Source organism: Chiloscyllium plagiosum, chromosome 12 (genome assembly GCF_004010195.1).
Source record: "Chiloscyllium plagiosum isolate BGI_BamShark_2017 chromosome 12, ASM401019v2, whole genome shotgun sequence".
NCBI lineage: Eukaryota > Metazoa > Chordata > Chondrichthyes > Orectolobiformes > Hemiscylliidae > Chiloscyllium > Chiloscyllium plagiosum.
In genome coordinates this window covers 82,043,207-82,068,930 of record NC_057721.1, presented here as the reverse complement: position 1 = coordinate 82,068,930, position 25,724 = coordinate 82,043,207, and the positions used below count along the sequence as shown (strand labels likewise).

At 42.6% G+C, this 25,724-nt stretch overlaps 1 protein-coding gene across 1 annotated transcript in view; it reads left to right on the top strand.

The window, feature by feature from the left end:
• Nucleotides 1-25,724, top strand: part of gbe1b (glucan (1,4-alpha-), branching enzyme 1b) — a 611,336-nt gene that overhangs the window by 556,977 nt on the left and 28,635 nt on the right. The gene's annotated exons all lie outside the window — the stretch shown is intronic.

Below are 25,724 nucleotides of genomic sequence, written 5' to 3'. Positions count from 1 at the left end.
GGGTCGACAGTGAGAATTTTTTTCCACGTATGGAGTCAGCTATTACAAGGGGGCATAGCTTTAAATTAAGGGGGGGTAGGTATAGGGCAGATGTTAGGGGTAGGTTCTTTACTCAGCGTGTCGTGAGTTCATGGAATGCCCTGCAGTAGCAGTGGTGGACTCTCCCTCATTATGGGCATTTAAGCGGGCATTGGATAGGCATATGGAGGATAGTGGGCTAGTGTAGGTTAGGTGGGCTTGGATCGGCGCAACATCAAGGGCCGAAGGGCCTGTATTGCACTGTATTCTTCTATGTTCTATGGATAAGTTCTGCCCTGATATGCCTTTCCAAACTACAGCACCTCACATTTATCTAACTTAAGCTCCATCCGCCACTCTTCGGCACATTGACCCACATGATTCGGCATCAAAGCATATTGATTGTTCATAAATTGATATCCTCCTGTTCTCCTTGTTTAACTGTTATGTAAATTTAGTTATCACTGACTTCCCAGCTGTTCTGTTTAGTTTGTCCATCATTTATGGAAAAAAATAACAAACCCTATACAGATACTATTGTCTCAATTATCTGTGAAGAAGCAGAAAGCTAACTGTCAAAAGACACGGAAATTCTTAAATTGGGGATTCTGTGATTGCTGCTTTCATGACGCCATTTTTCCCATGAAGCCATTGATCCACGATGTGGACTTAATCACAAACTCCAGGAGACTGTTTCTGACAGATTATTTAATCCCATGATGAGACATCCTAAATTGGCCCTGTCATACATGTAGTAGAAACAGTATCAATAATAATTGTCAAAAGGAAATTAGACACGTCTAAAAAGTGGGGGTTTTGGGGCGCTGGTGGTGTGGAATAATGCATGCTAGTGGAAAGAAACAGAGGGGGGGGTTAATTAGATATCTTTACAAAGAGCCAGCAGAAAGATGATGAACCAAATGTTCAGACTTCTGTATTTTCTATATGTGGTTGATTACCTTTCACCCTTTTCCCCACCTTCATTTCTAATTTGTTTCTCTCCCCTTCACCCCTCCTTGCTTTCCTTTAATCACTCTCCTTACGTTCCCTCCCCTCCTTTCCCCCAGTTATGATCAAGAGTGGAGCCAGGTATGTATGGATCAGGGTATGCTTCACAAGGGGAAATTGTAGAGAGAATTTCAATGGTTAACATGTCCCAATTTAAATCTGGAAATACAAGCCACGACTTTGCTTAACGTCAGTCACAGTTCACACCCACAAGGAACAGGATCCTTATTGTGGTTTTAAGCCCCTCTACTGATTACAGTTAGAGTTTCAACCAGGACTTGGGCTTGATTCTTCTTTACGATAAGCTTAGCAACGTCAGACCTTGGCTGAGTGATGTTTCACTCGATAGGTTTGAATGTAAGAGTCTTTTGAATGTAGAGAATATAGCTTCAGTCTCCGAATTATGGGTTACAGCTCATTGTGCAAGGTGTAGATGATCAATATTACACTAAGTGATAATGCTTTGATTCCCCCTATTGTTCAGAGTAATTTAATCCAGAAGGATACCAGGTTTGATCTCTGAACTGGTTTCGATGTTCACGTGTCTAATGAAGCTATTAATGAAGTAAGTCCAACAATTCTGGAAACTTTAAAGCACAGGAGCAGGTTATTTAATCCAAATCATCTGTGTTGACATTTTCCTGTTTACTGAAGACAACAAATGCTGGAGATCACAGTGCGTCAGACAGCATCCACGGAGAGAGAGCAAACTAATGTTTTGAGTCTAGATGACTCTTCATCAGACCTTCAATAAACCCTGTCAGCATGGTCTTTTGTTCTTTCATTTCCTTCTCCCAAATGAATTTCTCTAGGTTCCCCATCAAGCACCTCGTAGAAGTGAGTTCCGGATGATCATCATTCTTTAGGTAAAGAACTTCCTCCTAAATATGAATAATTTGTATCCATATAATTCCTTTAATTAAAAATTAACTCATTTGTTATTGTACAAATGTTGGAAATCTGAAATAAAAAGCAAACAATGCTGGAAATATTCAGGTCAGACAGACTCAGTTGAGAGAAGCAGAGTTAACCTGTCAGTTCAATGACCTTTCTTCATTGTTGTATTGTGCAGCTATAGGTAGCAAGAAAGTAAAGATGAAACCATAACCAGATCAGCCATGATTCACTTGAATGGTAGAACACATTCCAAAGGCCTGAATGGCCCCCTGCCCCAACTCCAGTGTTTCTCAGACTACTTGGAAGAAGAGGAACTGAATGGATCTTGTTGTTTTGTCTCATCGTTCCTGCTATTTCTAATGAAGAGTCACTGGACTCAAAACATTAACTCTGCTTTCATCCCACAGATGCTGCCAGCATTGTTTCACCAGCAATTTCTGTTTCTGTTGCAAAGCCTATTTGCTCTTTGTGGAAGCAATTGTGGGTGAGCCAAAGAGCAGCAAAGTGACAGCATGGAGCCATTGGGGAAGGGGGTTGGGGCAGTCCCAGTCCCAGTCCCAGTCAATATATTTGCAAGGGAAGAGGTAAATACGGCACATCTGGCAGGTGGTTGTTTTTTTCAGTACCAATGCATTCAGTGATATTTGATCCATATGTCTGAAGCAGTATCCTGTCTAATTTTATTTTCAGCTGTGCACTCCTCTGAAAGAACAAATTTAGACCCAGAGATGTGGTGTTATGGACTTGGCCAGACCACTCAAAACATTCTTAAGCAGGCAGCCCAGATCATAATTTTGCAATTTCTTTCAGTAAGTGTACAGTGAAAGTTACTCGGAGTAGGTTAGCTAGGGTTGACTACCAGGTTTTAAAACAGACAAAAATTTGTTCACAAAATTCCACAATTAAACATAAAGAACCCCTACAGAACCCAGTCTATCCAAACTAAACTTAATTATGCAGTTCCGAATATACACAACAGTCCCAATAAGCAAACCCCCATTTAAAAATGCAGTAAAAATGGAACAAATTCTTACACGTTGAAGTTAGAAGGGCAGAAGGAGAAAGAGAGTTTCACAGCCTGTTTCCACACAGATGAACTCCTAACTAGTTCTGAACTGAACTGCTCATCATTCCTGATGAAGGGCTTTTGCCCGAACTGTCGATCTTCCTGCTCCTCGGATGCTGCCTGACTTGCTGTGCTTTTCCAGCACCACTCTGATCTAATCTCTGCTCAGCTAGAGAGCTGTCCACTCCCCTTTCATTATACAGGTCACTTCTAAAACATGACCACTTTGGCCTGAAGTCTCATCTGTTTACATATAAACAAAAGGCCTGTAAAGTGGAATCAACTGTAAAGATTCAGGTCAAGGAACTGACTGTAATTGAAGAGGAAGTATGAAGTTCTTTCAGTCTCTGACATAGGTTCTGCCTTAACCCTCAAAATCCAAAATCTGACTGAGTGGCCACTGACCCCATTTCTCCTTACAGGATCTTGCTGCATGGAAAAAATGGTTGCTGTGTTTGTCTCATCCGTCAGAACCATTCTACTCTGAAACATTTTCAATATTTGATGAGATGCTTGAAGAATGCAAGTTTGTTGTATTCCCAAAGAGTAGCAATGGCAGAGCAACAGACAATTTTTTAAAAATAATTTTCTTCAGAAGTCATTACACTGACTTGATCAACTGGTGTCAAGTGCAGATCTCCCTCTTCCAGCAATCTGAGCTGATGAATAGCTGAAGAAAATCAGTTGTGCTAAACCCATACTAAAAATGGACCTGAATAAGCCCAGGCAGATTTGTTGTCAGATAGAACAGGCAAACTGACTGGAAAACCTCTCAACATAACGATGAACTCAAGTTAGAATAAGCTTGTGCAATTGTTGGTGTTATATAATGTACTAAAATCACAATTCTGCAGTGCAATACATATGTGACTGCTTTGACCACTCCACATAAACATTATCACTAAACATACCCTGAATTTTAACTACAGTGTTTGTTAGTCCCACTGGTACTTTCCAGAGTCTTGCCACAATGCTGCTGTCTGGTGGGCTGTTGTGTGTCTCAGAAATATAGGCCAAATGCCTCCCAAGGGCACTTCAGTGAATTTCTTGTGCAATATGTAGCCTACATTAAGATTAATAATTTACCACAAGGTTCCCGTAAACTTGGAATCCTGTGTTTAAATATCCTTAGTGTGGGCTGGAATATCTTTACTGACTTGGCATATCATCTCTGAGGTACAGTAGCATAGTTGTTATGAAACCAGACTAGTGATCTACAGGCCTGGACTGAAGTTTTTGAAAATATTAGTTCAAATCATATCATGTAGTTTTGGAATTGAAATTTAGCTAACTTAAATACATCTGGAATTTATTTTCAAAAATATCTAATGTCAACAGTGGTGACCAGGTTACTACAAGATTTCGTTAAATAAAACCTATTTAATATCTTTTAGGAACATGCACTATCCTTACCTAGTCTGGCCTGTGTTACAGGGAGAATGATTTATAATTGCCCTTTGAAATAACCTTGCAAGCTACTCAATTGTAGGAAAACTAACCATAATCAAAGTGGGAGCATTTCCACCACAGTGACATCTATCCTACCCAGTTTCCTTTCTCCTCCTCCTCTCCCTCCTTTACTTGCACTTTATAAAAATTAAATTCTGTAATTCAGAAGAACTGTCCACTGCCAGGTTAGTGCTGCGTGGACTGATATCCCTGGTGCTGATGCCATTTTTAAAGGCCGTTGTATCCCTGGAGAAGCACTGTCTGTCCGGAGCTGCCCTGCACAGTTACTGACATTTGCCCTGAATGTGGCAGACAATGAAAAATCAGCACACCTTTCTGAGGGCAGGAGGCTACTGGATAGAGTGCAGCGGCAATGCAACCTCTTCCACCTACCACCACCACCACCAACCTCTCTCCTTCCCCACTCACTCCACCCCGGTGGTGTTATGGAAGCCACAGCACCAGATCATAACAGTCTGGTCCAAAGTTACCACCCAATTCATTGTGGTCTCAGCTTTCTAGAGAAGTGCCCAACCATTATTGTGATCTTCTCTCCTTTCGCTTAAGTGCCACCATCTTCATTCTGATACCTCAAGCTTACTTTAACTCTGCTACTATACTCACCTCCCAATAAGGCTCATGTTCTACTACACTCATATGCAACATCTTTCCTACTCTCTCACCCATCACATCTTCCCTACTCTCTCCAATTGTCAGCAGATGTCACCTACTGAAATTCCAAGTCCAATAAACCTCTTGTCCAATCAGAATTGGCGACCTTTGTATTTCCTGAATCCAGCTTGTAATTGTCTCTCTGATGGGAAATTCATCAAAGACCATAGTTCCTGCACCAAACTTTAAGGTCCTCACTCGTTGTAATTCTCAGTTTCTCTCTTCTTTTCAGTCTCAATTTCTCTCTCTCTTTCCTTCTCTCTCTCTCATCTCCCCTCACCACCCCTCAAGTGCTCGCTCACTCTCTCTGTTTCCCTTCATCAGTAAAGATTATGATAAAGTTTCCAATAAATCGTTCTCCCTCTATCTTTCTCTTTGTTTCTGATCCTGTGTTTGTGCCCTTATCTCTCTGTCTCTGTCATTCCTGCTTCTTTATTTGCCTCTGCCTCTTTCTCTGTCTCACCTTCTGTTTCTGATAATCATGTCCCCCCCACCTAACCCTCTGCATTTTCTTCCTCTTTCTCTTGTCCTCTGCCTATCTATCTGTGCTTCTCTTTCTATCCATGCTTTGTATACATGCTCTGCTTCAATCTTCCATTCTCCCTCATTCTGAACACACTGTCTGAAGCTGACCTGCATTTAGAACCTGCACCTTCAGAACGGTTCTGCGGAAGGGTGGCTCGATTTTTCTCCACAGGTGTTGCTAGACCTGCTGAGATTTTCCAGCAATTTTTCTTTTTTGTTTTATAAGATATGATCATCAAAGGAGATTGAAACTTGTTTTCTTTTAAACAAGACCTTTCTACGGGGTCTTGTGATAGCTGTTTGTTTACCGAAGGCCTCCTGCTTTGATTTATGAGTGTCACAGGTTGCAATGTCTGTAGTTGGTGGTCAGCCTGCTGGAAAAAGAGTCTCCTAGCCCTACTCGCCAGTTTCTAGCAAGTGTGTTGTGAAAGCAGTGAGAAATCTGTTTCCTCTTGAACAGACTCTGGAAACATTGTCAATACTGTTTGCTAGGAACGTTGCATTTACGAAGATCGCAGCGACAACTCCTTATGTCAGTGACACTTAAGGTCTACAGATGCCAGAATGCCAGACAAACTGCCATCTGAGCATTCCACACCTTATTCTTTTTGCCTTCAAGAACTAAGCATGGTTGGCCAAAAGTTGTTTTCCTTTTCAAAAAGTGAATTTGTGCAGAGAGGGAGAAATTGATATTTTTTTCCCCCATTTTCCAGTGTGTGTGTGTATTTTTTTGGTATTTAGAAACCTAGGTATTCTTAATGCTATACTGCAAACCAAGGTAACAAGTTCTGCATCTTCGTGAAATTTTAACAAGTCAGTAATTTTCTGTTTGTTAAAGAGACTTAATGGATTTTCTATTGCTGAAGCTAATGTAGATAAATTATCTAAATGGCCATGTCAATATAGAAACATAGAAAATAAGAGCAAAAATCAGCCATTCAGCCCTTCGAGCCTGCTCTTACAATTAATTCGATCGTGGCTGTAACCTGTTCTCTCTTTTTCTCTCTGTACCCTTTGACCCCTTCAGCCCTAAGAACCATATCTAACTCCTTCTTCAATACATTCAGTGTTTTGGCCACAACCACTTTAAGTGGCAGCAAGTTTTACAGGCTCATCACTGTCTGAATATCAAAATTTCTCCCCATCTCAGTCCTAAATGGGGACTGAATCCTTAGACTGTGACTGCAGGTACTGGACTCCCGGTCACTGGCGACATCCTTCCTGTGTTTACCCTGTATAGTCCTAAGTTAAAAATCACACAATACCAGGTTATAGTCCAACAGGTTTAACTGGAAGCAAACTAGCTTTCGGAGCGACGCTCCTTCATCACCTGATGTTGGACTGTAACCTGGTGTTGTGTGATTTTTAACCTTGTACACCCCAGTCCAACACCGGCATCTCCAAATCATGACTGTATAGTCCTGTTAGAGTTTTATAGGTTTGTATGAGATGTCTCCTCATTCTAAACTTCATAAAACATTGTCCTAACTGATCCAATTTTTCTGCATATGTCAGTCTGCCATTAAGATCCTGAGCAAAACTGTTCCATTTATGCTGTGAACAGGATAATGTCTTGGAGGCAGTCAGAGCACCAGTCTGATACTAGGTATGGAGGGACTATCTTATAAGGGAAGGTTGAGTAGAGTGGACCTGTACACCTTGAAATATAGAAAAATGAGGCAAATTCTATTGAAACAATCAAAAATCTTAGAGAACTTGACAGGATAGAGGGAGAGTCTAGGACCAGAGGGCATCATCTCAGAGTAAGGGGTTGCGTGTTTAGAATTGAAGATGAGGTGGAATGGCTTCTCTCATGGGGTGGAGAATCACTGGAATTATTTAATTCAGGGGGCTGTCAAGGCTGAATTATTAAGTATATTCAAGGCTGAGATCGTCTTCAATTCCCTTACTCATTAAAAATCTATGAGGACGTCCAGAAAAGTGGAGTTAAGGATTTTCAAATCAACCATGATTTGATGGGCTGAATAGCCTACATCTCACATGCCTTGTGGTCTAATTTATGTAATGACCAGTCATAGAGAAGTACAGGGAAACAGACCCTTCGGTCCAACCCGTCCATGCCAACCAGATAACCCAACTCAATCTAATCCCACCTGCCAGCACCTGGCCCATATCCCTCCAAACCCTTCCTATTCATATACCCATCCAAATGCCTCTTAAATGTTGCAATTATACCAGCCTCCACCACATCCTCTGGCAGCTCATTCCATACACGCACCACCCTCTGCATGAAAAGATTGCCCCTTAGGTCCCTTTGATATCTTTCCCCTCTCACCCTAAACCTATGCCCTCCAGTTCTGGACTCCCCGATCTCAGGTAAAACACTTTGCCTATTTACCCTATCCATGCCCCTCATAATTTTGTAATCCTCTATAAGGTCACCCCTCAGCCTCCGACGCTCCAGGGAAGACAGCCCCAGCCTGTTCAGCCTCTCCCTATAGCTCAAATCCTCCAACCCTGGCAACATCCTTGTAAATCTTTTCTGAACCCTTTCAAGTTTCACAACATCTTTCCAATAGGAAGGAGACCAGAATTGCACGCAGTATTCCAACAGTGGCCTAACCAATGTCCTGTACAGCCACAACATGACCTCCCAACTCAATACTCTGACCATTAAAGCAAAGCATACCAAATGCCTTCTTCGCTAACCTATCTACCTGCGACTCCACTTTCAAGGAGCTATGAACCTGCACTCCAAGGTCTCTTTGTTCAGCAACACTCCCTAGAACCTTACCATTAAGTGTTTTTTTTAGATTAGATTCCCTAGGTATGGAAACAGGCCCTTCAGCCCAACAAAGTCCACATCGACCCTCTGAAGACTAATGCACCTAACACTATGGACAATTTAGCATGGCCGATTCACCTGACCTGCACATCTTTGGACTGTGGGAGGAAATCCACACAGACACTGGGAGAAAGTGCAAACTCCACACAGACAGTCGCCCGAGGCGGGAATCGAACCCAGGTCCCTGGTGCTGTGAGGCAGCAGTGCTAACCACTGAGCCACCATGTCGGACTAGAGACCAAGAGCACTCCTTCACCCGTGGTCATAACTATTGTCAAATGCCAGTCAACTTGGTTTATATTTAATTTGAAGACTCCATAAGTGTTTCAGGCTGTCCTGTCTGAGATAAACCATTGCTAATATAACTGTTTCTATTTGAATAAACTCACCAGCTAAACTTTGCTTCCGGAGTCTCTGCACATAAGTATGTCTGAGAATTTTTGGTTTGTTCACCTTCCTTGGAAGCTGATCTCCATGTGCTTTTTGATCGTTTGTGCTGGTACTTTTGCTGCAGGAGCCAACATACTCCTCCATTAGTTACAGCACAGACAAAGGCCATTCATCATCCTCTCCTATTTCTGTAAGAATGGCTCAACTAGTTTTGCCACCTAACCCTTTTTCCCTGAAACTGTGAAACTTCAGATTATCGAGGTCATCGTGTGACCTTTTATCAAACACCTCTTGGCCTTTTATCCTGTTATTATTAATTGCCTTTTCTCAACCCCTCATCCACCCTTTCTGATCCCTTATCAAAAGCTCACTCGGGTTTGTGAACACCTCCGCTCAACAAATCCATAATGACCTTCCTTGGTTTGACCTAATCAAGAGTCATTACTTCTAAAAGCTTTCCCTGCACTAAGATTAAGATGGCCTGCAGTTACCGGACATATTCTTCCATGATTTTTTTTTGGTCTTCCTGATACCTCTTCCCAGTGAATCCAATCCACAGTAAGTCGCGAAGGACAGGGAACCTCACAGTGAAGACGGATTACACCCAATCCAGTGCACAATCTCTTATGCGTACGGTGGAGCCTGACTGGTGGTGATGGGCGTCTAGGAAAACATGGCTAGATTTGCACTTCCATAAACCAAGAAAGAACTTGAATTAGTGCCACACCTTTCATTATGTCATTGAAACAGTCTGCAACCAATGTGGGCTTTTGCCCAAAACGTCGATTTTCCTGCTCCTCAGATGCTGCCTGACCTGCTGTGCTTTTCCAGCACCACTCTAATGTACACGCTGATTTCCAGCATCTGCAGTCCTCACTTTTGCCTCATATACATCTAGAAGTCTACTCACAATGTGGCAAAGTACAGCAACTGATTTATACACTGCAAAATGACTTTGTTGTTGTGATGTTGGTTGAAAAACAAATATTGGCCAGGACCCCAGTGAGAATTATTCTTCTCCACTTTGGACAAGGATTGTTATCCTCTGAAGAAAGATTGGCCTGAATGCACTTGAGTTTTGAGGAATAAGAAGTGATGTCATGCAAAACCCTGAGAGGACTCAAAATGAGGGGTGTTGAAAGGATGTTTCCCCTTCTGAAAGGGACTAGATATATGGGACTGTTGAAGACAAATGGGCAGAATGCTTTTCCCCGAGATTCGTTAATATTTGGAACTCTCTTCTCCAGAGAATGGGGGGATAAATTCATTGAACATTTTTATGACAAAGGTGGATAGATTATGCGGGTTAAATGTTGTTAGGGGTAGGCCAGAATATGTGGTTGTGACCACAGTCAGCTCACGCATCACCTTACTGAATGGCAGAGCAAGCTCAAGGGGTGAATGGACTAATTCCTGTACCTGATTCAAATGAACTACTATAAAATTCAAAGGAAGTTATGACCACCTGGAAGAGCCGATTGGTTTAACAAATCTGAACAATTACACCTTTGACAGTGCAACACTCCCTCTAATAGGAGAGGGAGTAACAGCATAGATTAGATGCTTGATTTTGTGGAATGCAGATTGAAGTCATAACTTTCTGATTCTGGAGGGCAGGAGTAAGTTATTTAACTATATTATGATAAGATTTCTCAGTTTTGCATCCTGACAACCCGGTTGTACAGCTGGTGTAGATAATATTCTCAAGAGAAAGGAAATCAAACAGTATTCACATTGAGCATTGTGCTTGGCTCTCACAGTGATTGTAAACATACGTCCTTCATTCAGTGCTAATGACTGTGTCATCAGCAACCCACTCTGTAAATCAACATTCTGCAAGGTCTGTTTTGCAGGTTTTGCACTATCCTCTGAATATTATTGTAATTTTCAGCACAGTCAACAATTAAATGTGTCATTTGTTTCATTCTTTACTGATTTCTACCCTTTCTCTCCTTGGAACATTTGGATCTGATTTTCGTTCCTGGGTCCAATTCTGTGAACTTGGTCTTTAATTCAAACTTGAGCTTTATTTTTGATTTTGGATAAAGAGGGATGTTTTGATTGGGCAACAAACTAATGTATGCATTACATGTAATGTCTAGGTTTTCAAATGACATCACTGCAACAATACAGTGGTCTCCTAGCACAGTAAGTGTTGGTCTGAACAATGAAACTCCAGCATGAGGCCTGAGCCCATGACCTAACGGTCACCTCCTGTTTGTTTTAACTTAGTAATTACATGTACACATCACTGCCTGCAACCGCATTTACAGCCTATCTCTAATTGTAATGAAGACTGTGGTTTTAAGCCAATTACTGGCACTCTTGCACTCAAAGCAGTGTCAGTGCGCACACACAGTGATGGTATCATAAGATATAGGGGCAGAATTTAAGCAGCACAGTAGCTCAGTGGTTCGCACTGCTGTCTCATAGTGCCAGGGACCCAGGTTTGATTCCTGCTTGGGTGACTGTGTGGAGTTTGCACTTCCTCCCCGAGTCTGCGTGAGTTTCTGGTGGGTGCTCCAGTTTGCTCCCACGGTCCAAAGATGTGCAGATTAGGTAGATTAGCCGTAGTAAATGTGCAGATACAGGGATAGGACAGTAGGCAGGGGTTCGATGCTATTTGGAGGGTCATTACAGACTCGATGGGCTGAATGGCCTAATTCAGAGAAACCCTACAGTGCAGAAAGAGACTTTTCGGCTCATCAAGTCAGTTCCACCATTTGATCATGGCTGATATGTTTCTCAGTCCTATTCTGCCTTCTTCCTATAACCTTATCTATCTCTGTCTTAAATATACTCAATGACTTGGCCTCCACACACCTCTACAACAGTGAGTTCCAGAGATTCCCCATCCTCTGGCTGAAGAAGTTTCTCCTCATCTCGTTCCAAAGGGTTGTACTTTCACTCTGAGCCTGTGTTCTTGTCTCCTAATCTCTCCTAGTGGAAACATCTCTGCATCTGTTCAGGCCCCTCAGTATTCTGTAAGTTTTGTCCTTCTAAACTCCATTGAGTCCACATCTGGAGACCTCAACCAATCTCAAGGGTTCCAAATTTTTAATCAAGTAACAACGTAGTAACAGTTATTTTCCCAAGTCAGGGTGGATGTGTGAAAAAGTGGGCAGTTTGTACCTGCTGATTGTTCTATGTGCCTGTTGCCTCTGCCCTTCTGCTTGGTAGTGGTTGTACGGTTAAAACATGCTTTGATGAGTTGTCACAGTGCATTTTGTAGATAGCAGACATAGCTGCCACTACATGATGGTCCAGGAGTGAATGTTGAATATGGTTTTTAGGGTGCAAATCAAGCTGACAGTCAGAAGTGGAGATATTTGCTGATGATTGCATGGTATTAAGTATCTTACTGAAGGCCTGCACAACAACCAGGCTTGGACTGGAAGTGGCAAGTAACATTTGTGTCATTCAACTGCTGTATGATGACTATTTTCAATGAGAGAATTTGTTGATCTCCCCTTGACATTCAATGTCATTATCTTTGTTGAATCGCAAGCTATCAATATCCTGGAGGTTACCATTGATCAAAAATGTAATTGGGCTCACTATACAAATACTCACTAAAAAAAAAGTCAGAGGTTGGGAATTGTGGTAAATAACTTAAGCTGGCCAAAAGCTGTCATCATCTCCAAGGTGCAAGTCAGGAGGGTGATGGAATACTCTCCTGGATGGGTTCAGCTCCAACAACATTGAAGAAACTCCACTATCTAGGGGAAAGATTTGTGTATGATTGCACTCCATCTGCTACCTTCAATATTTACTTCTCCTAAAACCAACATTTATTTCCTTCACTGATGAACAATGGCAGCAGTGTATATCGTCTCCAAATCCACTGCAGCAACTCACCTAGAGTGCTTTGACAGCACTTTCTAGACCCACAACCTCTACCATCTAGTAGGACAAAGGCAGCCTGGGAGTACTTGGTCATAGGGATGTACAGCACGGAAACAGGCCCTTCGGTCCAACTCGTCCATGTCGACCAGATATCCCAACCCAATCTAGTCCCATTTGCCAGATCCCTCTAAACCCTTCCTATTCATATACCAATCCAAATGCCTTTTAAATGTTGTAATTGTACCAGCCTCCACCACTTCCTCTGGCAGCTCATTCCATATACACACCACCCTCTGCATGAAAAAGTTGCCCCTTAGATCCCTTTTACATCTTTCCCCTCACACCCTAAACCTCTGCCCTCTAGTCCTGGACTCCCCCACCCCAGGGAAAAGATTTTGTCAATTTATCCTATTCATGCTCCTCATGATTTTATAAACCTCTTAAAGACCGTTGCTGGACTGAGTTTGCAGCAGGTCGTGAGGCAGCCAATGGAAAAGAGAAATGAACTTCACCTTATCCTCATTAATCTGCCTGCTGCAGATGTATCTATCCATGACATTAATGATCAACACACAGTTCTTGTGGAGACAAAGTTCTGCTTTCAGGGTACTCTTCTTCATTTTGTGTCGCATTACTACCATTCTAATAGGGTTAGATTTCCAACAGATCTAGTAACTCTAAACTGGGCATTCATGAGATCTATGGGCCATCAGCAATTGAATTGTAGTCAAACACAATCTGCAATCTTGTGACCGGACTTCCATACTACCATTGCTATCACATTAAGAGCTCAATCCTTGTACAATGAAGAGCAGCAGGGTGATATGCCAGATGTAACACCAACTATACCGAAAGTTGAGATGCCAAATTTGATTGGGATAAGTGCACCTGAATGGAGAAGCTGTCAGTGAGCCTTCCCTGTCCTGAGCTTAACCAGGGTGGAGGTGGAAGTTCTAATCTATTAAATTCCATTCCCCATGTTTCATTGCTTCCAAACTCACCCCGAGGCGGACACTAAATTCCAGCCAGTGCCTCCAGCTTATTCATTCAAACCTTGAGCTTATTGGTCCAATAACACCTCCTCTATGTTACTAAACTCCGACAATAAAATTGTTGTGTGAGCTAATAGTTCTGAAGAGCCAAATATTATGTTACATTAGCTCCACTGATTTTACCCACATCGCATCCAGTCTGTGTGAAAACATAGAGTTCTACTCTAGCTTTCAGAGGGAACAGATATACCTATAGCAGTTCCTGAAAGTCATGGTAATTATTCCTGACCAAATGTAGTTGCACTTATTGCCGTCATGCACTAAACCTTGTTATTAAAGTACATTGCCTCTTCTGTAGATACTGTACAGTGGTGTAATTTCTACCATTGATCATTAATCCAATGACAAAGCAAAGGAGAACTGGTGGCAGTAAACTTCCTCAAATAACGCTTGCCCTGTACCACAAACAGGTAGATTCTTGACAATTACCATAAAGCCAAAGGGTGTGGTGCTGGAAAAATCTGACAGCATCCAAACAGCAGGAGAGTCAATGTTTCGATCATAAGTTCTTCCTGATGGCACGGTGGTTCAGTGGTTAGCACTGCTGCTTCACGGTGCCAGGGACCCGGGTTCGATTCCCTCCTCGGACGACTGTCTGTGTATAGTTTGCACATTGCCCCCATGTCTCTGTGGGTTTCGTCCAAGTGCTCCGGTTTCCTCCCACAATCCAAAGCTATGCACAGTGGCACAGTGGTTAGCACTGCTGCCTCACAGCGCCAGAGACCCGGTTCAATTTCCGCCTCAGGCAACTGACCGTGTGGAGTTTGCACATTCTCCCCGTGTCTGCGAGCGTTTCCTCCGGGTGCTCCGGTTTCCTCCCACAATCCAAAAATTTGCGGGTTAGGTGAATTGGCCATGCTAAATTGCCCGTAGTGTTAGGTGAAGGGGTAAATGTAGGGGAATGGGTCTGGGTGGGTTGCACTTCGGCGGGTTGGTGTGGACTTGTTGGGCTGAAGGGCCTGCTTCCACACTGTAAGTAATCTAATCTAATCTATAGTAGTCATGATTTGGAGATGCCGGTGTTGGACTGGGGTGTACAAAGTTAAAAATCACACAACACCAGGTTATAATCCAACAGGTTTAATTGGAAGCACACTAGCTTTTGGAGCGACGTTCCTTCACCTGATGAAGGAACGTCGCTCCAAAAGCTAGTGTGCTTCCAATTAAACCTGTTAGACTATAACCTGGTATTGTGTGATTTTTAACTTAATCTAATCTATGCAGGTTAGATGAATTGGCTATGCTAAATTGTCCCATAGTGTTAGGTGATGTGATCAGATTAGATTCCGTACAGTGTGAAACAGGACCTTCGGCCCAACAAGTTCTCACCGACCCTCCGAAGAGTGACCCTCTGAAGAATAACCCACCCAGACCCATTTCCCTCTGACTAATGCACCTAACACTATGGGCAATTTAGCTTGGCCAATTCACCTAACCTGCACATCTTTGAACTGTGGGAGGAAACCAGCGCACCCTAGAGGAAACCCAAGCCACCGTGCCACCCTCGGTGTGTTAGTCAGCGGTAAGTGTAGTGTGGGGGAGTGGGTCTGGGTGGGTTACTCTTCGGAGGGTTGGTGTGGACCTGTTGGGCCGAGGAGCCTGTTTCCACACTTAGGGAATCTAATGTAATCTGATCTCCAGCATCTACAGTCCTCACTTTCTCCTATTTACCACAAAGCACCACGAATAGTCACCTGGGAAATTACCACTAAAATCTTTGAAATCTCTGTCTGAATTAGGAGGAAAGAAAATCTTCAGTTTTCTTCAACTTGCTGCATCAGTTAGAAGTTAGTTTCAACCATTTCGCTTTATCTCTGTTTCCCTGTGTTGTTGCTCTGCACATTGTTGTGTTAATGGTAATTTAATCCTGTGCAGCAGATGGCTGGATGAGGAAGTTGCTGAGCAATTTAACACTGGGAAATGCATTTTCTACTCTTGAGCATCTTGATCGGCACTGATTGCTGCCTCCAGAAAGCCGAGTATAAACATAGCTTCAGTAATGTGTTGTTGTACCTGGATTTAAACTGCTACAGTCAACACTTTCGCAAGCTGCTCTTTATTCTGTTTGAAAAACTTCCTGCTTTATCTCCTATTGATTCTCAGGATGTGGGTGTCACTAGCTAGGCAAGCATTTATTTACCAACTCTGATGCAACTCGTTGGCTTTATGGGCTACTTCAGAGGACAGTCAAGAGTTAACAGTTTTGGGGGTTGGGGCCATGTCTGGACTGGTAAAGATTTCAGGTTTCACCCCTTAAAGACATTAAGGAGTTCATTATCGAGGTAGTTTGATTAGAAATAGAATCTCTTCCTCTACCTCTCATTGTTACCCTCTAAACTTCAGTCATAACGTTAGATTGTAGAAATTGTAACTGTATTTGTTGGAGAGAAAAGGGCTGAGAAGAGATTTGATTGAACTGTTCAAAGTCATAGCTGGACTGGAAAGAATATTTAGGGAGAAACTGTTCCCACTTCTAAAAGGAGTAAGAATGGGAGGGCACAGATTTAAAATTTTGTGTGAAATAAGCAAGGGTGATGGAAGAAAAATTCTTTAAAATAGTTATGGTCTGGAATCAATAAAGGCATTCGAGAGAGCATTGGGTGATTATTTGGTTAGAAATAGTGTGTAAAGGTATGGGGAAGAAACAGGAGATTGAAAGTAGGTAAAGAGGCTCACTTGAAGAGCTGGTGCAGACACAATGGGCCGAATGACCACCTCGTGCACCATAACAATAAAGGAACCAGAAAGTGGGGGAAATGCTGAGCAGCTGACGGGCTGGTTTGAATGGAAATCCTTTGCCTGGACAGGTCATGATTGTCCTCGTGGAGTGGGAAGTGGAGGTTAGAAAACAATTGGTTGTGTACTTAAATAACAGCTGGAAAAGAGGTGGAAATTATCCTAGCGAGACTGTTGAAAGAACAGAAGGCAGTGAAATGAGTTGATGAACACAGCAAAATTGACTCGTAGAATTCAGAAGCACCAACAGACTCTCTGTCTCTCTGTAATTATTCAAGCTTCTCTCTTCCAAAACTGTCAGGCCATGGCAGTCCAGCAACTCACCTACTGGTGGGTCAAAACTGGGAGTGGGACTCATAACTTCAGTACTACTGTTAGCTGGATCATGATGCACACAGCACGGGTTCAATCCTGTACCAGCTGAGGTCACCATAGATGCTGCATTTTCACCCTCTTCCCCTCCTCTGAAGCATAGTGACCTTCGGGTTAAACCACCACCAGTCATCTCACTCTAATGAGGGGTTAGCCCTGTGGTCCTCTGGGACTGTGGCCACTTTACCTTTATTGCTGACAGGTGCCTCTAAATAAGGTCAGATTAGTTTCACGTGGTGGATGAAACCAGAACTAAGGGGTATAACGTCAAAGTAAGGGGGAGCAGATTTAGGACTGAGTTGAGGAGGAACTTCTTATCCCAAAGGGTTGTGAACCTGTGGAATTCCCTACCCAGTGAAGCAGTTGAGGCTGACGTATTGAATGTTTTTAATGAAAAGATAGACTTTTGAACAGTAAAGGAACGAAGGATTACGGTGTGTGGGCAGATAAGTGGACCTGAATCCACGAGCAGATCAGCAATGATCGTATTGAATGGCAGACCAGGCTTGAAGGGCTGAATGGCCTACTCCGGCTCCTAGTCCCTATGTTTGAGCAATTCAATGCTGGCATTCAATGTGCTACATATTCAAGCTCAATATTTGTGTAGAACCCAAATTCAGAGTGCAGTTCACCATTTTTAATGCCTTTCTCTTGAACAACTTCTGAAATTTTGATTGTGTCAAAGTTAAAAACAGTTGTAAATAAGCAGCTGATTTCTTCACTTTCTATTCAATTATCCTATCAACAATTATATACGTATCCAAACTCACTGAGTGAAACTACTCATTCTGAATCTGCCTTTGATTCTGTATAATTCAACACTAGCCCCATCTCTAAACTCTAATTAACAAGATAATGCTTTTCTCCTCCTCTGATTATTTCTTGTGTTGGATTAACTATTGTCCTTGCAGCTATGGATCATTGCTATAGTTCTCTCAAACTTGGGGCTGACAATATCTTCAATCAACTAATCTCATTAAACAGGTAATAACTTCACATGAGAAACCTGCTGGTGATGTAAAGATTGAGCTCAATATGAGAGAGCAGTAGCCCTCATCTTAAGAATGTTACAATTTAAGAAACATACTATCTCAATTAAATAATGTTTAAAGGTTAACATGATTCATATTGAAATACCATTTAAGTTCACAATAGGGTTATAGAAATGGGAGGTGGCCATTCATTCCCTCAGACTGTATCACCATTAAATTACATCCTGGCTGATCAATATTTTAATCCCATCTTGCTTGCCGTGGGTTCTGTCACCCTAATACCCTTACCCAGAAGAATATGGCAATATTTGTTTTGATTTTAATTCTATTTTTAAAATAACCAGCTAATTTTGGGACAGTATGTCCCAGATCCTTTGTGTGAAGTTCCTTTCAGACATCATCCTTGAGTTGCTTAGCTACAATCTGTAGGTGTTTTCCCCCTTGTTTTGGTAAAGAAAAAAATTCTCCCCATCTCTCCTAAACAAATCCATTTATTATCTGATGTACTTCAGCTAGGTCACCCGTTAACCTTCTATGCTCAGAGGAACGCAAGCCTATGGAGGAATTTTTCTGTCTCTTGTGTGATGTGGGGAATAGCAAGAAATGGATGTAGGTTTGCTTGCTGAGTTGGAAGGTTCATTTCCAGACATTTCGTCATGCTACTAGGTAACATCTTCGGTGGGAAAAGGTGAGGACTGCAGATGCTGGAGATCAGAGCTGAAAATGTGTTGCTGGAAAAGCGCAGCAGGTCAGGCAGCATCCAAGGAGCAGGAGAATCGATGTTTCGGGCATGAGCCTTTCTTCAGGAATCCTGATTCCTGAGGAAGGGTTCATGCCCGAAACGTCGATTCTCCTGCTCCTTGGATGCTGCCTGACCTGCTGCACTTTTCCAACAACACATTTTAAACATCTTCAGTGGGCCTCAGGCGAAGCAGTGTACATGATTCCTGCTTTCTATTTATATGTTTGGGTTGGTGATGTCACTTCCTGTGGTGATGTCATTTCCTGTTCCTTTTCTCAGGGGGTGGTAGATGGGGTCTAACTCGATGTGTTTGTTGATAGAGTTCCGGTTGGAATGCCACACTTCTAGGAATTCTTGTGCATGTCTCTGTTGGCTTGTGCTAAGATGGATGTGATGTACCAGTTGAAGTGGTGTCCTTCTAGTCAGGATTCTAGTGAGAGGGTCATGTCGTGTTGTGGTTAGTCGGTGTTCTTGCATCCTGGTGGCTAGTTTTCTGCCTGTTTGTCCAATGTAGTGTAATTACAGTTCTTGCACGGTATTTTGTAAATGACAAGAAATGTGGGAAGCTATAATGAGAATGAAAAATCTGATTTTCAACTTCAAGATAAAATTTCCAATCTCCCCTTTAGGTTTCAACAGCAAAATCAGAATCTCACTGTTTCACAACACTTAGGTTATTTCCATTTGCATCTCATTAATGCATGGGGTTTGCCTCATTTTTAGCAAACACAGAAAATGCTGGAGAAACTCACCAAGTCGGGTAGCATCTGTGAAGGTGGTAACATTTGAAGTTCAGTATGACTGATCAAGAAGACTTATACCAGTCTCGAAGCAGTAACCCTGTTTCCATATCCATAGATGCTGGCCTGGTCCACTCTCAGATCTGGCATACTCCGTGTTTGTTCCAGATTCCCAGCACCTGCAACATTTTGCCTTTATTTAAGTATTTGCTTTTCTGATCTCCCCTCCTTTCCCAAGAAAGTGGGTGGTGTCAGTTTTCAAATTGGAAATCTGGGAGGTTGCCCAGCAGATGCAGCTCCCCATTTGCTTCTTACAGGTCTTAATGTTAATGTCACCTCACCAACATGTATTTGAATGCACCATGGACAATTTGATTTTTAACCACATCATGGCTGATCTCAGATGAACTTAGAAACCACCTCTCAGCCCTTCAGGACTTCACTGTGGAGCTCAGGGGCACCTTTGCCGTGCATGCTTCTGCGAGGTCACTTCGTACAAAGGGACATCCATCCACCTCATGTGCCTACTCATTGTGCATCCTATAACTCTCCGCCCATTTCTGAGTGCTTGCTCACTTTGTGTTTACTTGGAGGCTGCCAAGTAGCTTGTGGTAGCTTTTAGCCAGAGGTCTGAAAGATTAATAGTTGTGGAGGATAAGGTGAATAAGGACCGTTGAGTGAAGATACTCCTGCAACAGTGAGGTTGGGAGTTCACAAGCATTAGTGAGCTTTGTGTGAAGAAACAGATTTAGAGAGTTTGAGGTAACAAGAAGATGATATGTCTTAACCTTGCAGAGTAAAATCATTCATCTTTTTCCTGCACTGCTTCGATCTGTCCAACTGTGGCAACAGTATAGACCTGAGTCGCCATCTGCTTTCATGTTTGGTCTCTCCTGGTGGTCCACCAGATGGGGGATGGCATACATCTTGATCACTCTTTCCACTAGGACCTTCAGGTTTCTATTTGGAAAATAGAGTGCTAGCTTCCCTTTCTGAGACACTTTGGTTTCATAAGAGGACATTATGTAAAGTTTGTGAGAAGATTTGTAGCTCGGGTGCTCGTTGTTGTGGTTCTGTTGGCCGAGCTGGGAATTTGTGTTTCAGATGTTTCGTCCCCTGTCTAGGTGACATCCTCAGTGCTCCTGTGAAGCGCTTCTGTGATCTTTCCTCCGGCATTTGTAGTGGTTTGTCTCTGCCGCTTCCGGTTGTCAGTTCCAGCTGTCCGCTGCAGTGGTTGGTATATTGGGTCCAGGTCGATGTGCTTATTGATTGAATCTGTGGATGAGTGCCATGCCTCTTGGAATTCCCTGGCTGTTCTCTGTTTGGCTTGTCCTATAATAGTAGTGTTGTCCCAGTCGAATTCATGTTGCTTGTCATTTGCGTGTGTGACTACTAAGGATAGCAGGTCGTGTCACGAGACATGGCACTCATCCACAGATTCAATCAATAAGCACATTGACCTGGACCCAATATACCGACCACTGCAGCGGACAGCTGGAACTGACAACCGGAAGCGGCAGAGACAAACCACTACAAATGCCGGAGGAAAGATCACAGAAGCGCTTCACAGGAGGTTCCCAAGCACTGAGGATGGCACCTAGACAGGGGACGAAAAGTCTGCAACACAAATTCCCAGCTCGGCGAACAGAACCACAACAGTGTGTAAGCTAGTTCTTGGGATGCAGCTAAGTTTTAAATATAATGACAGTGATTTGTCCATTGAAAGGTTGTGGCAGCAGTGGGAACCTCACCTTTCCTGCTCCACAATTGCATGAGAAAGCCTCCAAAGAGGTTGGCTGTGTAATTAATGCAGTGAGGATCACGTAAGGCAAGTTAATATGAGCATGACAGGATATCTGCAATGAAACTCTTCATAAGATAGCACATCCTAAAAATGGGAAAATCAAAATCTGTGCAAAACATTTTCAAAATCGAACCCTTTAACCCCGACACAATTTTAGGTGAATCAATAGTGCACCCTTTCTAGTATGCTGTTTGTGAGGTGTGGTATTCAGTTGTAGCATTGCAGATGAGTCACTTCAGAATACTGCATATATATATGCACCTACCTGTAAACATTCATCCTCTGATAAGGGTCACCACTCCATTAGTCTTTTAACTATTATTTATGTAACCGTCTGCTCAGTTTTTGGTGAAAGCTGTATTCGGATGCTTACTATGCTGCTTCTCCAAAGTTCCTACCTTGTTGATTCAGTATCTGCCACGCCAACTTCATTAAACATTTTAGCTAGTTCACCCCCTATTCTTAACTACTTGAGGAATTAAAAGCTAAATCTATGCAACTTGTCCATATAATCTAAGTAATTTAGCTTTGATTTCACTCTTACCTCTGGTACTCTGATAAATTCTGGTCTTTAAACCACATACAATAAGTATTTTTTTCATGCATGGAATGTGGGCATCAATGGCTAGGGTAACGTGCATGTTCCTATGCATCTGCTGCCTACATCCTTCGAGACAGTAGTGATTGAGAGTTTGGAAGGTGTGTGGAAGAAACCTTGTTGAGTTGCTGTAGTGCATCTCACAGACGATGTATACTGCTATTACTGTGCACTGGTGGTGGACGGTATGAATGATTAGGGTAGTAATCAGAGTAAAGATGAGCGGATTGCTTTGTTGCGTGTGCTTTTTTTGTGTGGTTGGAGCTGCTGCTGAGTATTCCATCACACTCTTGACTTGAGCCTTGTGGATGGTGGACGATCCTTGTGAGTCAGGTGATGAATTATTTGCTGCAGAGTTCTCAAACTCTGACTTGTATTTGTTTGGTTAGTCCAGTTCAGTTTCTGGTCAATGATTATCCTAAAATGTCAATACTGGCAAATTAAGAGACAGTAATTCCTTGATCATTGAAGAGCAAACATTAAATGCTTTTTTTTTGGGAGATGGTCAATGGTTGACATTTGTGTGGCATGAATCATCAATGTCACTTAATAGACTGGATGTCTTCTGCATTTGGATATGAGCTGTTGCAGGATCTGAGGAGGTGCGATGGTGCTGAACATGCAATCATCAGAGAACATCCCCACTCTGAGTTTATTTTGGAGGGAAGGTCATTGCAGCTAAAAATGGTTGGTCCTAGGTCCTGAGATCTCCTGGAGCTGAAACAATTGGTCTCTAACAACCAAAATCATCATCCTTTGTTTTGTGTATGGATCTAAATTGTGGGGAGTTCTCCCTGTGATTCCCATTGATTTCAGGTTTACAATATCGTGATGGATATTACAAAAATGAAAACAAAGTAATGGAAATGCTGAGCAGGTCTTGTAGCATGTGTGGATGGAGAGATTACTTCAAAATGATTTGTTATCAAAACTCATCCCTTTTATTTCAGATTGCTGGTATGTGTAGTATTTTGCTTTTATGTTAATCATTAGTTTTGCACATTTTAGTGGATACAATTCTGCTGCTGCAGCCAAACAGCACCTCATGGACTCCCAGTTTTGACCTGCCCAATCTGTACTGAATCCATGACATTAAGCATAGTGGTACTGCCACACAATACAATGAGTGGTCTCTTCACTATAAGACTGTATGATAGTCCTAACATTGCTATAAGAGCGAACTGCATGTGTGACAGGCGGATCAAGTAGCTGAGATGAATCGTTAAAGTATTCTTGAAGCCTGGTGCTCTGCTAATTGCTTGTTGCAGGCAGCACAGTACAATTTGGCTCTCTCTGGTTTTCTGGCCCAAATGCTTTGCTGCTTTTGTGAATTTAGACAATGTATGGTATGAAGAACAATATATAAATTGAAATACAATGTGCATTTTGTATTTAGTGTGTGTTAAGAAGGGGGGGGGAGACATTTTGTTTCATTTTATAGAATTGTTTTGGTGGTCTTAGTGGTGGAATGTCTGGTGGCTTGTTAGTGTATTTTAATGAGGTTACACATCCCTGGAAATGAAGGGGGGGTCTTAATAATTTAGTGAGGAAGAAATATGCAAATTACTACTGTTGCCAAGCAACAGAACTTCTGGATTTATGAAGTGGAGGGAGGACAGACAGAACAATCAAGAAGTTACTCAGACTGCCAGTGTGCTAGAGACAGTCTGCTTGAAAGTGAATTTAGCAAACGCACATTTGTTGTGAAGATAATAGTGAATTTAGTTTTGCAGTTTGCTCTAGATGTCTTGGAAAGAAACCAGCTGAAGGAAATAGCACCTAATTAATGCACAGGAATTCACTGGAAAGAAGCCATTGGCAGCTGTGGTACAAGAAACCTTGCCGTCTAGGTAAATCTTCACTGGAATGATGGTGTATGTAAGGATATTGCTGGTGTCAGAACTCACAAGGGTGGTGTGTTGGAAATCAACCATCATTATTCCCAGAGCCATAGCAAGTGTGAAAATCTGATCAAACCACTGAATTGTCAATTCAACCTGTCTAAATCAGTTTAAAAGATTATGCCTGCCAGATTTTTTTTCCTCATTTACAAGAAAATAACTATTTATAGGAATCAAACTGATTTTAACAAATTGCAAAAAGTAAACAAGTTGAATTGGTAATCTATAACTCAAACTCTACCCTTTCTTAAGATTCATATATACAAACAGACAAGACACAATTATTACGGTGGGAAAGAAAACAAAGTCAAGAGAAGTACAGTTAAAATCACTGATGTCTCATTGAGTTGTTTTCCTTTGGGTCCTTCTGATTCCTTCCAGTCCTTTCCTTCTGATACAAGCTGGTGAATAAACCAATCCTCAGAGGAGGATTCCCTATTTCAGTACTTCTGAAAGTGAATTCCCCCTTATTCTTTCAGCAGGGGGGTGTTTGCAGAGAGAGAAGCTTTTTGTGAAAAGTTCGAGAGAGTAGCTAGCTTCGAGAAATTTTATTTCACTGTGCACAGAATGCTTTTTTTTACAGGCCGGTTGTTTCTGCTCTGATGTCCTCAAATAAGGTTGGTTCCTGATCAGGTGGCTATTACTATGCTGAGCTCTCCAGATTTCACAAGAACCGCTACCATTTCAAAAAAATCAAAAGGCATTCCATGGACAAAATTACCCTGAGTACACAAAGGTGGTGCCATTTTAACTGGAATCTTCCCACCAGGGGTCTTGAGTTTCTACATGATAAACAGCTAAATCTTTGTTTCTTCTACACAACAGAATTTATTCAAATAAGTGACTGTAAAGTGAATACTGAGGGAGGGTCTGTCAGAGGGCTTTAAAAACACAAAGGAGTTCAATCTGATAACCATAGAGAGGTTTTTAGATTAGATTAGGTTACATTACATTACAGCGTGGAAACAGGCCCTTCGGCCCAACAAGTCCACAGCGACCCGCCGAAGCGCAACCCACCCATACCCCTACATTTACCCCTTACCTAACACTACGGGCAATTTAGCGTGGCCAATTCACCTACCCTGCACATCGTTTGGATTGTGGGAGGAAACCGGAGCACCCGGAGGAAACCCACGCAGACACGAGGAGAATGTGCAAACTCCACACAGTCAGTCGCCTGAGGCGGGAATTGAACCCAGGTCTCAGGCGCTGTGAGGCAGCACTGCTAACCACTGAGCCACCGTGCCGCCCACAATAGTCGCCACCTTCAATCCGAGACAATCAAGAGGTAATTGCACAAAGGAACTCAGGAGAAACTTCTATCTCTTCCTTTTTCATCATCACCTTATTTTTCTCATGTTCTTGCCAGTGGAGGAGGTGCCATCACGGAGAAGGCTGGATCAGAGCTCCCTCGTGGTGTGGGCAGGGTGGTGACTGCACCTTTGGCCATGTAGTCGGTCTGGATCAGGGCTCCCTAATGATTTTAGATTAGATTCCCTACACTGTGGAAACAGGCCCTTTGGCCCAACAAGACCACACTGACACTCTGAAGAGTAACCCACCCAGACTAATGCACCTAACACTATGGGCAATTTCCCATGGCCAGTTCACCTGAACTGCACACCTTTGGACTGTGGGAGGAAACACATGCAGACACAGGGAGAATGTGCAAACTTGACACAGATAGTCGCCCGAGGCTGGAATCGAACCTGGGACCCTGGTGCTGTGAGGCAGCAGTGCTAACCACTGAGCCACCATGCTGCCCTAATGTGGGGTGGGGGCATGGGAGAGGGTGGTGTTGGTGATTGCACCTTTGGCTGTGCAGTGGGCCTGGATCAGGGCTCCCTCGTGGCGTAGTGGTGTCAGCAGAGCCAGGGACTCCTAGAGCATCGACTGGACCCGAAACGGGTCTCATTGCAGCCTGGAGATTGGAACACTTTATAGAAACCCTGGAGCCATCCTAGACAAGAAGGACTGTAAAGTTGAACATTATTTATTATTTTTCTGCCTTTATATTTTTCTGTCAATTAAAGATGAAGCTCTATTTAAGTAATTTCTTTTTATTCATTTTGTAATCCAAAATGGCACCAGAGTGTGGCGACAAAAGACT